This window comes from Mobula birostris, chromosome 27, assembly GCF_030028105.1.
Source record: "Mobula birostris isolate sMobBir1 chromosome 27, sMobBir1.hap1, whole genome shotgun sequence".
NCBI lineage: Eukaryota > Metazoa > Chordata > Chondrichthyes > Myliobatiformes > Myliobatidae > Mobula > Mobula birostris.
Genome location: NC_092396.1, coordinates 16,184,716 through 16,196,809, shown reverse-complemented (window position 1 = coordinate 16,196,809; position 12,094 = coordinate 16,184,716). Strand labels below are relative to the sequence as shown.

Sequence of the window (12,094 nt, the reverse complement as noted above, 5' to 3'; positions counted from 1 at the left end):
CTTCCCAACCACTGATGTTGGGCTAACAGGTCTATAGTTTCCTTTCTGCTGCCTCTCACCTATCTTAAATAGCGGAGTAACATTTGCAATTTTCCAGTCATCCACTACAATGCCAGAATCTATCGATTCCAGCTACTTCCTTCAGAACCCAAGTGTGCATTCCATCAGGTCCAGGAGATTTATCCACCCTCGGTGCATTAAGCTTCCTGAGCTCCTTCTTAGTCATAATTTTCACTGCACCTACTTCACTTCCCCAACACTTTTGACTTCAATTGTCAGCCACGGTAGTGTCCTTCTTCCATTTGATAATTTCTTATTATTTGGAATATATCTGTCTTGCACTTCCTTCATTTTTCGTAGAAACTCCAGCCATTGCTGCCCAATCCAGCACAGCCGATCCCCTAGTGGGCTAAACAACAAGCAGTTCTAAAAAGCCATCCCTTAGACATTCTACAAACACTCTCTCTTGAGGTCCAGTACTGCCCTGGTTTTCCCAATCCACTTTCATGTTAAAATCTCCAATGATTATCATGATATTGCCCTCCTGACACCCTTTTTCTATCTCCTGCTGTAATTTTAATCCACAAGCCACCTGCTGTTTGAAGGCCTGTATACAACTGCCATTAAGGTCCTTTTACCCTTGCTATTTCTTAACTCAACCCATACAGACTCTACACCTTCCAATCCTATATCATCCCTTTCTAATGATTTAATGTTATTTCTTATACACAGGGCCACACCACCCCCTCTTCCTACTAACATATCTTTCCACACTACTTATTTAATTTAACTTTTTTAAAAATATATATACTAATTGTAATTTATAGTTATTATGTATTGCAATGTACTGCTGCTACATAACAACAAATTTCACAACATATGCCAGAGATATTAAACCTGATTCTGACTCTTGTTTAAGAAATTTACCATATAACTTGAGATTGATCTAATGTTTGTGTAATGCTCCTTTTAAAAAAAAACAAATAACTTGAGTCTTTGCAACAGGAAATTTAAACTCCCACCGACGTCCCCAATTCTCTACTTCATTAATAGCTGCCTGTATTTTCTTAATGATATAATTTATATTCCTGTCTCTTCCACACTGCACTACCATCAGCATAAAAAGGAGTGGGCTCCCCTGTGGCATCCCATTCTCTACCTCATACTCCTTACAGAAAGTTCCATCCTAACTTGTATCTTCCTATCACGTGAAAAATCTTGAATCCAATTGGACATTCTATCACCTATTCCCATCTTTTCAAGTTTAAGCAGAAACCCTTTTGTCCATAACATATCATTAACTTTCTCTACATCAAAGAAAACTGCTACCACTGATTCTTTACTAACTTGGGCGTTACGAACATCAGATTCTAAATTTTACATCAAGTCCATGGTCATTCTCCCTTTACAAAATCCAGATTGGTATACAGCTAATTTTCCACTACTTTCCACAAAACAAGAAAGCTTTGCTATAACCATAGTTCCATTATCTAACATACATGTGAAGTTAGCGAAATAGGTCCATAATGTAAGGATCTGATCGATCCTTCCCAGGTTTCAATAAAGGGATAACAACAGCTAATTTCCGGGAAGCAGGAAGTCACTCTTCAACCCATATTAAAGAATTTCAAAACCAACGTAAGTTTCAAATCCGATAACCATGTAAGCATATAGTAACAAATATCATCGGCCTGAAACGTCGACTGTAGAGCCCTGCCGAAGGGTTTCAGCCTGAAACATCGACTGTACTATTTTCCATAGGTGCTGCCTGGCCTGCTGAGTTCCTCCAGCACCTTGTATGTGTTGCTCAGATTTCTAGCATCTGCAGATTTTCTCTTGTATCTGACAGATATTTTTGCTGATAATTTAGCTTTTTCAGAGTCAGTAACTAGAGCTTTCTCCCCACCATACAAAACCGGTCATGTATCAAGTTTTCTAACCCCCGCCCCGCCATTTTCTGTATCATACTCCAAATTCCCCTACTTAGATCCTTTTCCCAATACTAACACAGTACATTCTTTTCCCTTTGAACTACTTTTCTTGAGCTCCTTTTTATTGTATGAAAGAAGGAGTAACACTGCCTAATTTTCCTAAAAATTTTATTCCACTCTTTCACAGCTCTTTTACATTCACTCATCCACCAGGTAACAGCTTTCCTTTTATTATCTCCCAACAATCTGGGAATTGATTCCCTAGTTATTGAATTGAGTAGAAAGCACACAATATTATTACTCAACTCAATCTCCTCCAAAACCAAATGATCAGGAAATCTACTTCTACATAAATCAAATACATCCCAATTTGCCTTTTTAAAATTCCATCTAGGGATATGAGAATCTTTCCTCTGATATACATCTATTCCCTTTGTACAGATAATAGGGAAATAATCACTCCCTACTGTGGTATCATTATTCACATTGCAGTTACACACGCTTGCTATATCCTCAGATACCAGTGTATTTAAATAGATTTATCCTTGTACTCCTACCATCATTCAAGTACACCAAACACTTTTCTTCCAGAAAGTCTTCCAGCACCATCCCATTCACATTTATGTCACTACAGCCCCATATAGTACAATAAGCAATAAAATCCCCACCCCTTATTTTTCCCATTTCCATCTGCACTTCCCAATATATCAGGTGTTAACCTCTCACAGAGGTTATAAAAAGAGTTGGGCACCATGGTAGTGCAGTGGTTAGTGCGACACTGTTACAGCTGAGGGCATTCCGGAGCTTGGAGTTCAATTCCGGCACTGTCCTGTAAGAGTCTCTGTAGGTCCTCCCCGTGGAATGCGTAGGTTTTCTCCAGGTCCTCCAGTTTCCTCTCACAGCTTAAAAATGTTTCGGGTAGGTTAACTGGTGATTGCAAATTGTCCTGGTTAGGTTAGGGTTAATTGGGTTTGTCAGGGGTGGCTGGGGCAGCATGGCTGAAAGGGCTGGAGGGCCTACTCCGTGCTGTATTGCTGAATAAATAAATTAAATTAAATACTTGTATCAAACCATAAATACTAAGGTGTTGTAACAAGCATTTACTTGCTATTGAGGAAAACTAGGGAAGGCTGTAATGTATAAACACACAGTACCCCCGGTGTGGTTAGGAAAATGAAAGCTGCCCCTGTCAACACTCAGCATTAACAATGCATGTAGCCTAGAGGCTGATTTATACTTGTGTGTCAAATGTACGCCGTAGGTACCGCGTACCCTACACCGTACCCTGCACCGTAGGGTGACGTGCATATCCTCAAAAATGTAACTCACGCGGCGCGGCAACGCAGACCGCAACAACCGTGGTTCACTTTGTAGCATCGCATTTCCTCCTATGCATTCCCGGTTGCTTTTCTCCGCCATGTCTGTACACTGATGCGAAATAAATGGTTGAAGACGATGAACCAAATCGACAAATCTACCTGCCAACATCTGAAAATATTGGAAATGCATTTCCTCGTCCATTGTCTCTCACGAAGAAACTCAACACAGTGGTATAGAAACCCCACCGCCAACTAGCATTTTGGTGGTGAATTACAGAGCGACTCAGACACAAAAACGTATGCTCACTACGGCGTAGGGCTACACAAAAGTATAAACCAGGCCTACGGCGTAGCCCGTACGCACAAGTATAAATCAACCTTTAGACACCTACTGATTCACCAAAGGGAAGTGAGGCACACCAAATGGAGAACTAGATTATGTCAACCAGAGTTGCAACAGTAGCGGTGGCTGGTTCGATGCTGGTTAAATAGACTGGTGCATACTTCACATGGGGATTGTAACACACATTCTTGGTGTGTGAAGATGGGTAAATGTTGGATCACAGTATCTGGGAGGTTGGATCACAATGACTAGAGGGACTACTTGACTCTAATTTCTTTTTATGGGCTTCTGTTAATTAGCTAAATTAGCCAATCAACTATTAATGATTTGCAAATGTGCCCCTTTTTTGGCTCCTATTCAGTGAAACTCACCAGCAGTTCCTGAGACCTACCTCTTTTAAACTCTCACTCTTACTCCAAGTACTGACACCTGTTTCTGTCTTTAATTAAATTATCTTCACAGGATTTTCCCGAGCTAAATTTGCTCAACCCAGCTCCACACTTACTACTGTACATACAACTGTTTTCCAGAATATGCAACAGGATTTACTCTCACCATTTAACCTGATCTCAGACCACTGGCAGCAAAGTAGTCGTTACTCAAGCCAAAATTATTAAACTGAATTTTAAAAAACAAGCAGTCACCATAACTACACTATTGAACAATTTAATTTCAGATTATTACACTCTAATAGTTTTAGACTAATTACATCACATGACACTCATTTGAGCTTTAATCAGTTAGACACCCCCTTCATTTTCTCTGCCCAAAGGAACAAATTCCTTCTCTTTGCAACACACACAAAACATTGAAAGAACTCAGCAAGCCAGGCAGCATCTATGGAAAGGAGTACAGTCAACATTTCACCTACCACCTTGTTCTTCTTCCTTCCCTCCCCCACCTCCTCACTTTGACTTCCTCTCTTCCTTTCCAGTCCCGAAGAAGGCTCTCGGCCCAAAACATCAACTGTTTACTCCTTTCCATAGTTCTACCTGGCCTGCTGAGTTCCTCACGCATTATATGTGTGTTGCATGGATTTACAGCATCTGTAGGTTTTCTCCTGTTTGTGATTGAATCCTTCTCTTTCCTTAGATTTAAACTTGGATGTATATGTCACTGACAAGGCCAAATTATAGATCACCTCTTGAGAAGGTTTTGTAAGTCACTCTTTTAAATCACTGGTGTTTTTGGTGAAGGTACTCGTGTGATATTCTAAATTTTGGCCCAGCCACAGGAAAGGACCTCTGGTAGAATTTTCTCCGCTTGGTTGGATAAACTGGTTTGATGCACCAGTTTTGGTGACGTGCGGCAGTGTATTTCACAGATATGTATTATGATGGCCATCTGATTTTATATATTTATTGCATAAAAGTTGGCCATTCAGCTGAGCTCCACTTTTCTTTTTTTTTAAATTCAGATACAAACACAGAATAGGTCCTTCCAGCCCTTCAAGTTGCACCTCCCAGCAACGGCCTCCTTCCCCACCGATTTAACCCATCCTAATCATGGGACAATTTACAATGACCAATCAACCTACCAACTGGTATGTCTTTGTACTGTGGGAGGAAACCGGAGCACCCGGAGGAATCCCAAACATTCCACGGGGAGGACGTATGGACTCCTTACAGATGATGTCAGAGTTAAACCCTGAACTCTGACAACCTGAGCTGTCAATAACATCGCGCTAACCGCTATGCCACTGTGGCCTCATGAACTTCTTCCCACTCCTCCTTGCCTAATTCCATCAACATGTGCTGCAGTTATTTATGCCCCTCATGTTTGCTCCTGGCAAAGACATTCTGATGCTTCATCTCCAGATGTCTCCAGTCTCAGACCAGAGCAGCTTCTCTTAAATTTCTCACAGAATCTGTTAGTGCAATTGTTAAGCCTTTGAGTCTCCATTACTTATGGACCTGTCAAATCATTTGATGGCAACCAAAGGACAGGTAGACCGAATCTTATCCAGTGCTCTGACTTTTAAGCTGCAACTCACCAAGTTCTCCTCTGACCTCTGGAACGTGGCCTATATCATCCCTCTCCTCTCTGGCAAAGCTTTTGCCTGCCTAATGGCGCTCTTGGAGATGAACTCTCCCAAGTTGTGTAAACGTACCACCCTTCCAAGTTCAAAGTAAATTTATTATCGAAGTACATATATGTCACCCTGAGATTAATTTTCTTGCAGGCATTCACAGTAAATACAAGACACAAAAAATAAGCTATCGAGAACATGAGATGAAGAGTCCTTGGAACACTTTGCATTTCTACTTAAAACAAAAAAAATCTGTGTAGCAGTCCACAAATCTTCCAATAAGTGAGAATGCCATCATCATAATTTTCTGTGTAACATAAGATGACTGTGTGTCCTGTGTAGATCCAGGGAAACCAGGATATCCATTCTCTACTCTTCCACTGTAGCACCAAACTTACGGAAACAAAGGAAAATGCACTCAGTCTGGAGTCCAGCTGCCTTTGTGCCTCAATTTCATCAGCTCCAGCTGTCATGAGAAGCTTCATTGTGTTATTTCCCACTTCAAAATAAAAGCCCTAGGAAAGCAGGGTAGAGAACACTTTCCTGCTACTGAGCCATCATTGGTTTTCTTATCATAACAGGAAAACAAGCAGGTCACTCTTTCCTTTGTTTATCTTAAATGATATATTTTGAAAGTTGGCTATACTTAGGGTAATACTCTTCTTCCTGTTTCTGTTTACCTCTAGAATTCTTCTCCTCAGAAGGAGTGGGACTTAGGACCCCCTTCCCCTGAATATCCTGACTCTCATTGGAGTCCAAAGACCTACCAGTTGGCAGATTAACTAGTCATCGTGAACCATCCCATGATTAGGATAGTATTAAACCTGGGGATTGCTGGGTGGTGCGGCTCAAAGGACCAGAGGGCCTGTTCTGCACTGTATCTCAAGAAATAAATAAATCTCAATTAAAATCAGTTTTATTATCACCGTTGTATATGACATGAAATTTGTTGTTTTGCAGCAGCAGTACAGTGCTTATACACTCCATGTTCAGAAGAATATTTTGTCTTGAAGAGAATTACAATCACAATTCATTCGAGTGATACTGGGATGAAAGGGTTAAGCTAAGCATTAGTTCATATGCTCTATGACTAAGACTACCTTGTGGGCAGGCACGGGAGAGGTGAAGGCTAGGGGGGGAAACCAAGACAGAAGATCTGGATTGAAGTCCCTGAGGTGACTGCCCCTAAGGCAGCTCTTGCAGCCAAGCTGGTGCCAAACATTTTGCTTTGCTTTCCTTTGGACTATACCAGTGAGGCTGAGAGGGGGACCTTGACAACTGGGCATCTCAGGATCTCCCTACCTCCTGCCCAAGCTTGTGCCCTGGAGAGGTCACTACAGTGCTGCTATCCATTGTCCCTCAAGACATCATCAAGACTAAGGGAAATACTTCCTTCGGTGAGAATTCTGATCAGTGAGACATTACCTTAAAGGAGAGTTAAAATATTTGGAAATTATATCAGGATAGTTTTACACAAAGTTTAGTGGATAGCTGAAACTCTGTCCCCTCAAAAAGTTGTAGACACAAAATCGATAGCTGATTCTTTCAAGGTTGAAGACAATACACTTTTGTTAAGGTGATGTTATCAATGAAAATGGAGCTAACAGCTAATGATTGATGGATATGGTTTGTGCATTCATACAAAATTCTTAGAGAACTTGAAAGATAGAGATTTGATGTTTCCCCTAGCTGAGAAACCTGAAACCAGAAGTCACAGTTTCAAAATGAGAGGTGACATTTTCCTAACACAATAGAGAAGGAATTTCTTCACCCAGAAGTTAGTGCATCATTGGAACACTGTACCTAAGAGGGTTGTCCAAGCTCAAATTCTGAAACATATATGACAGAGGTTAATGTATTTTTTTGATATTAAGGTATTGGAGGGATATGGGGTTATTGCAGTAAGGTGACACTGAGATAAAAGAATAGTTAACATTTTATGGAATGGCAGAATAAGCTTGAAGGGCTAGATGCTGTCCTGATTCTGTTTTCTTTTACGTTTCTGTGTTCAATCTTCCCATCATTCAGGTGTCAAATAGAGCCAATTGTTTGTGACCATTATCCCCTCCTGTCAGAGCTGTCAAGCTACATTTGTTAATAAAATACAGAATTTTTTTTGGATGGACACATTGAATTAATCATGAAGGTGTTTTATTCTTTTATATTAGCTGTATTTCACAGGGACATCAGACTGACAAGTTTAGGATTTTCTCTGTTTCTGCTATTTAACCTGAAGATTTCTCTCAGAGTTTGATATCCTAGAGAGCCTTTCGACATACTTCCACAGTCTAAATTTGGCAATACAGATCAAGTTTTGAAATTTTGAATGTTTTGAAACATTGCTTCTGTTAGTGTTAAAAAGATTAGTTTATGGATTTATTGTATTTCAACATTAACTGAAAAAACTGCCTTTGAATTTAGGATTTGACTTGGGCACGTTAACTCATGAATTGGGAGGTGAATGATATTCCCTGTTCATTTGAACCGGCTGAGGGGGTCGAACACTTTATTTATTTATTAGGATACAGGACAAAATAGGCCATTCCGGCCTTTCGAGCTACGTCACCCAGCAACCCCCAATTTAATCCTAGCCTAATCATGGGACAATTTACAATGACCAATTAGCTTACCAACCATTATGTCTTTGGACTGTTGGAGGAATCCGGAGCAGCCATGTGGCCACGGGGAGAATGTACAAATTCCTTACAGACAGTGGCGGGAAATGAACCCAGGTCGCTGGTACTGAACATTTAAAGCGCAGTGAGTTCCTTACAGACAGCGGCGGGAAATGAACCCGGGTCGCTGGTACTGATGCAGTACTGCTAATCCTGCTGCTGTTTTGTTATTTTCTTATGTTCAATCCTCCTATCATCCCAGTGTCAAATAAAGTCAATTGTTTATGACTGTTATCCCCTTCTGTCAGAGATGCCAAATATAAAAAAAATTTGTGTGGACAGCTTGCGTTTATCATGTTGATGCTAAGATTATTGGTTTTGGAGAAGCTGAAGACCTTGGTTCACTTTGTCAGTATAGTTGGAGGAATTTGTGGAGACAATATTGGTGGTATTGAGATGTCTGTTATAGGTACTGATGCCTCAGCAGTGTAATGGAGGGTGATCACTGCTGCCTGGTATTTCTTGAATTACATTATTGGCTGCACTTCAAAAACATTCATTGGCTGTAAATCATTTTAGAATGTTCTGAAATAATGAAAGTTGCTTTAGAAATCACAGAAATACTCATCAGAATTAGTTCCAAATCATAATGGTAATGCTTAAGTTTCCTTGATATGAGAATCATTGAGCATATGAAATAATGTAGCAGTGTGTTATAAGGTCCATCAAACCTTCTTTTCTATTCAGTAAAATGCGGCTGTTCCTCTATTTCAACTCCAAAGTTCTGCCTTAATTCTCTATTTCCATTCTCTGTAGAACTTCAGCTGACTATGGCTGAGGTTAGTGGCTGAGGATTCATTGGTGCAAATCACTGACCTAGTGCAAAGCAACTTTCCTCCAACTCTCTTAGTCAGAGTACTACATCGCATTAAAATTAAATGTAGACAGATGGACATGTTTGGGATAGAAACATGAGGTTAGCTGATTTCTAGATCTTAGTTATTCCCCTGTTGAACCCATGCACACCAGACCTCTAATCTTCTACACTTTTTATGTTTCAAGTAATTCACAACTTCATTGCCCATATCGTAAATAGCACCGAAAGCCTATCACACTTCAGTCCTGAGCTCACTAGCCTAAATTGGATGCCAGCAAGTCTGACTTCCTTAACACTTCTCTGCCTGCACACTTACAAAGGGTAAAAGTTCTCAGTCTTATATTCAAACAACTCTCCTGCCTTGCCCCTCCCCATTGTTACATCTTTTACCTGCTCTTCATTCATGTGCATCTCTCTTCCCTTTAAAGACATGCCTTAAAATCTATCAGTTGTTCCAGTAGTAGGATTGCCCACATTTCAGTATTATCCTGGACTATCTTGGAATTAAAGTGTCTGTTTTTTAATACTCAGGAGACAAATCATAGGATATTAAATACTGTAATGTACTTTTTATTTATTTAGTCTCGACTCTTGTTTACTTGTAAAGATCTTGGAAATGGAACAGAACAGCTATTTGATTGTGCTTTATAGTGGAGAATGTGTGAGCAGAAACATTCTCAAATATGACTAATTGCATTTACTCACTCAGTCTAGTTTGTTATATCAGCAATCTTTTGTACAGTATTAACATCTGTAGCTAAATTCAGATGATGGTAGTGCAAGTAATCTCAGTTTTAAAGTTCAAAGTGAATTTATTATCAAAGTACATATATGTCACCATATACAATCCTGAGATTCATTTTCTGATGGGCATACTCACTAATTCTGTAATAGAATAAAAATCATAATATAATCAATGGAAGACCACGCCAACTGGGCATTCAACCAGTGTGTACAAGACAACAAACTGTGCAAATACAGAAAGAAAGAAAGAATAATAATAAATAGATAAACAATAAACATCAAGAACATGAGATGAAGAATCCTTGAAAGTGAGTCCATAGGTTGTGGGAACAGTTCGGTGATTGGGCAAGTGAAGTTGAGTGAAGTTATCCCCTTTGGTTCAAGAGCCTGATGGTTGAGGGATAAGAACTGTTTCTGAACTTGGTGGTGTGGGTCCTGAGCTCCTGATGACAGTAATGAGAAGACAGCATGACCTGGGTGGTGGGGGTTGTTACTAACCCAGAAACAAGCATGTCAGAGAGCGCTATATCTACTGATAAGAGTCCCACCATATTTCTACACTTTTAGTACTACTTCCTTGACACTATAGCAAAGCTATTTGAATCTAAGGGCCAAATAATCTTTATGCTGCCATTGCTTGAGGTCATAGTTCTAAAATTTGGAATCGCTTGATAATAACAGATATAGAAACAAGGTGAATTCCTCCTCCCTTGAAATGATGAGACATTAAGTTCTAATGATACATAAGACCATAAAACATAGGAGCAGAAATAGGCTATTCTGCCCATTGAGTCTGCTCCAGCATTCCATCATGGCTGATTTATTATCTCTCTCAACCCCTTTGCCTTCTCCCTACCAGCTGGTTAAGTATGCCTTGTCAAACTACGTTGCCTCCATAGATCTGAACTCAATGGATACTGAAGTATAAAACTATCTTCTCATTCATTTCCCACAAGTTAATTAGTGATGTGCTTTCCTATTTGCAGGGGCCTCACTTGTTTTCTCCCTTTCTCTGCAACCTCCTCCATCTCTGTGATCTGCCAAGATCACAAAGTTCCTCCAGATGTGGCCTCTTCCACTGATATGCAAATTTAAGAAGGGTAATAATGTGGGTAAATAAAATTAGTTCTCAATCACATAAGGTCAGGTCCCAAAGGACATTCAATGGGGATTGACAAAAGAAACAGGGACCATCAAGAAACTTTTTTTTTCAATTCAGTGAGTTGTTTTGATCTGGTATACAGTGACTGAAAGTGTGCTGGTGGTAGATCCAAGGGTAGGATTGGATAAAAGAATTGGAAAAGGTGGGACTGTGACCAAGAATATACAGTAAGTTTAACCAGTTTCGGGTGGTCTTATAAAACGCAGCACTATTGGGGGTAACACACATAAAAGTTGCTGGTGAACGCAGCAGGCCAGGCAGCATCTCTAGGAAGAGGTACAGTCGAGGTACTGGGGGTCTCACGTTCCTGCCAACACTCATTCCATGCTATTGCCACGTCCCCCTATTCTCCTATTCCACTGTCTCTTTGCGTGCCACAGGAGAAACGCCCGGGAGTGGGATCAAATGGATAACTAATGGAACAAACTAGCACAGGAATGATGGGCCAAATGGCCTCTTCCTTTGCTGTCACCGTCTATGTTTCCTGATCGTTTTCGTTACATCTTAGATCATCTTCGGTTTCACGGGCTATAAACGACACAGTTACTTCCGTAAACCTCGCTGTTCCACTCGCTCTTGTAAACTGCACCTTAAAACCAGCGACTTCGGCCAAACTTCTGGTCGTTGGTTCTAATATTTCCTTACGTGGCTCAGCCCAAACTTTGAACAATCCCGTCAGGAGCTTTGGGACATTTTGCTTAAGTTTAAAAGACCTGTTAAAATGAAAGTTGCCGTTGAAAGGGCGCAGTCTTGTTGAGTGTTAGAATTACATGATGAATTACTCCTTTCGTAAATATTATTCTCACAAGCAGTAAATATTCTGCGTCCTTTTGAGGAATCAATTGCTAATGTCGGATCCCAGGCGGTGTAGAGGGCTGTGCAGTGGTGCAGTGTGAGGAGGGGCTCTTATTTTGACACGCACCCTTTACCCAGCCTGCGGTTTCAACAAGCCCTTGTGCCTATTTTAGTCTCTCGCAGTCAGTGTGTAAGTGTGATGTAGTAAGAGTATAGATGCCTGCCTTGATTTGTCATAATGCAGGGATGATCATTCTGCGGCATTGCAGGTACAGGAAA

At 40.4% G+C, this 12,094-nt stretch overlaps 1 protein-coding gene across 2 annotated transcripts in view; it reads left to right on the top strand.

Annotated features, from left to right (window-relative positions):
* The window catches only part of LOC140188529 (calmodulin-binding transcription activator 1-like), a 1,232,669-nt gene that overhangs the window by 1,125,258 nt on the left and 95,317 nt on the right, over positions 1–12,094 (top strand). The window lies entirely within an intron of this gene.